Source organism: Asparagus officinalis, unplaced genomic scaffold (genome assembly GCF_001876935.1).
Source record: "Asparagus officinalis unplaced genomic scaffold, Aspof.V1 AsparagusV1_Un976, whole genome shotgun sequence".
NCBI lineage: Eukaryota > Viridiplantae > Streptophyta > Magnoliopsida > Asparagales > Asparagaceae > Asparagus > Asparagus officinalis.
Window position 1 is genome coordinate 1771 of NW_017973235.1, and position 3013 is coordinate 4783.

A 3013-nucleotide genomic window follows, 5' to 3' on the forward strand; every position below is an offset into this window, starting at 1 on the left:
AGCAGAAATCAATGTATTGATTTTGCTCTCGAGATTTTTAATTTTCAGATTTTCATCTGTGTTTTCACTAGCATTCTCGTTACCACCTCCCGCATTGACGGGAGGATTATTGGTATTACGAGCTTCATTCGTATCCTCGTCTTCCAGATTAACCGGGTTACGACGACTTGGCTCGCCTTGCTGGTTCGTCAATGCCTGGATTTGTTGGTCATGCATTTCTCTCATGTTTTGCATGGTCATCTGCATTTTGAACCTGAAGGTTTCCTGCTGCTTAGCTAAGGCGTCTTCAAGCATTTTGGCCACTTGCTCCGCACTTATCATAAGTGCCTCGCGGGGTTGTCCCTCGCTGGATACCGTATTATCTGATGCAACCGCGGAGCCAGCATCAGATTCTTCATCTTCTGAAGGGAGTCTTGTCCGAACCCTACCATAGGTTGCTCGCTTGATGGTTCCGGACTGCAGACGGGTTCTAGGCCGGGAGGCTCTCAGAATCGACTCGAAATCATCCCGTGCCGATGTCCCCTTACTGGTCATGTTGGTGGTGACCCTCGTAAAGTCTCCGTCTTCAATCATCCTTCTTCTTCGTTGAAAACGCCTAGGCCTGGGTTTTAGCGTCTCCGCACTGAGTCTTTCAAAAACTGAAACTCTTTCGGGGACCGCCTTGATGCAGTCGCACTCAGACAATACTGCCCGAATGAGTTTGGAACAGGGGCACTGAGTTTCCTGTTCTCGGGGACTCCTTTTCCTGGTTTTATTCGTACCCCCAGCACAATAGTACAACTCGTCTTGGATAAAAATTTTCCACATCTCATTTATGCAACACAAATTACATTGTCCATAGAAAAGACAACGGGGGTAATATCCTCATTTAATATGCCACACGATCATCAAATGTGTTTTATCAGCGATTTGAACCTTACACGTTCGCATGGGGCACATATAGAGGAACAATTTCTGAGTGGTTTCAACTAGTAAACATTGTCTGCTTAATAGACCTCCAAGAAATAACAGTACCACTACAGAGAAAAACATAATCAGTCAGAGATTTGGCAATATGGGGATCAGGCATATGACCAACATCAGAATAGCCCACCAATGTCATATTTTGATTTTTTTTTTATAGAATAAACAAAGATCTCTTGAAGATACCAGAGGATATATTTAACATTATTTCAATATCTCCTTTCAGGAGATGCACAAATTCTTGCTAGCAAGTGTAACATAAATGCAATATCAGGCATAGTGCAATTTACAAAGTGCTTCAATAGCATACTCAAATACGGGATTTAGGGTCCTAAAATAGCCTCATTGTCTTCTTTAGGTTTGTATGAGTCTTTATCCACTTCAAGGGATTTAACAACCATTAGTGTGCTAAGTTCATGAGATTTATTCATTTAAAATCTCTCCATGACCTTCTTCAGGTAGGTTGACTGGTATACCAATATTTCTTTAGGAACATGCTCGATCTGTAGGTCGAGATAATACTTGGTTTTTCCCAAGTTTTTTCGTTTCAATTATGATCTGCAGGTAAGTTGACTGGTATACAAATTTTTACTCCTCATATCTACCAAAGTTGATGATATGTGATGTTGGGGTTGTCCCTTAAAGTTAATGCTCTGGGAGCTAGTTTTTCAGATAGTGATATTTAGGGACTAGTTTTGCAAATAGTGAGATTTTGGGTATAGTTTTGCAAATATGTACGAAAAGAGATACTACATAGAAAACCCTATCATTGTTATTTGATTCTTTTTGCAGTAAATTATATAATGATGAATCTGTTAGGAATTAACCCAGTAGGTTTCGTTTTTCGTTATTATTATTATTATTTATTTAGTACTTCAACAACATAGGAGTTCAAACACCAAACTGTGTTTGTAAAACACTACAGTTTTTTGGGATGTATATGTGTTAGTCTGACTTGGTCTTGTGTGACCAAATCAACCCTTCTCAAGTGGAGAGAAATGTGGGATATGGGGTTTGTTGAGAGGAAATCTCTCAGATGCAGTTTGAGGGGGGATGGAGATGATGAGATTTCGGCCTATAAATAGAGGATTAATCTCCATGAGAAATTACAACAAAAAAGAAAAAAAAAGCAAACTCCTAACCTGTTACCGGAGCCCCCCTCAAAGATATCATCTTTTCTTTTCTCTGTGCTTCAAACACTGGTATCAGAGCCTCGATCCTCAACTCCCATCACGCCGCCATCGACAACGACTGCCTTAATCGACGATCGACGACGACAACGTTGCGACTTCGATGGCTGCTGGAGGAGATCAAATCACTGGAGAAAGGATCATGGTATCATCAGGTTCCGCCATCAGTCGACGACATCGGAGGTTTCGCCGTCAACCCTTTGCCCTAGGTTCTGGATCTGTTTTTTCTTATCGTTGCCACTGTGAAGGAGTTTGAACTGAACCGGTGCCCTCCACTTCAAGAGATGAGAACTGTGCCCTCCCAAGTCCCAAGTTTTCATGAGGCCCAATTACAAAGCAACCCAACCATTTTATTTTTCAAAGCCCACATTCACATTGTTTTCACCTTTTGATCTGTCCATTTTATACTTAAAAAGCCCACATTAACAGGCCCACTTTCCTACATTTGCAGCCCCTCAATTCCTTTTATTTGATAAGCAGAGCCATTTCCATTAAAAAAATCAGTCAGTTGTAGTTGTCTTGATCCAGTGGAATCCAACGACAGCAACAAATCATCTCCATGCTGTTGGGTTTTCACATAGTGGACTTTCTTCAAAATCTAGTCAGAAACGGCGCCGAATCTTCGACAAGTGCTGATCCAATCAACACCGTTGAGTGACAATCTCGCTCAAATTGGAACTTCTTTCATCAACTCGGAACAATCAGGTTCTTTTTATTTATTTATTTATTTATTTATTATCTAACTTTATTATTATTTAGTATTATTGTCAAAATATCAACCTTATACAAATATTTAAAATTGAATTTAGTTTTAGTTCTTTACCGAATGGCTAGTAAACTCGTTCTATCAGAACTAGGCA

The 3013-nt window shown here is 40.2% G+C and overlaps 1 long non-coding RNA gene across 1 annotated transcript; it reads right to left on the minus strand.

The window, feature by feature from the left end:
- Positions 1 to 840: 840 nt before the first annotated feature.
- On the minus strand, positions 841 to 2702 carry LOC109828294. Its single transcript, XR_002243644.1, has 2 exons — positions 2106 to 2702; positions 841 to 1016 (listed from the first exon to the last, which is right to left on the minus strand). It is a non-coding gene; the product is annotated as an uncharacterized LOC109828294 (long non-coding RNA).
- Positions 2703 to 3013: the final 311 nt, after the last annotated feature.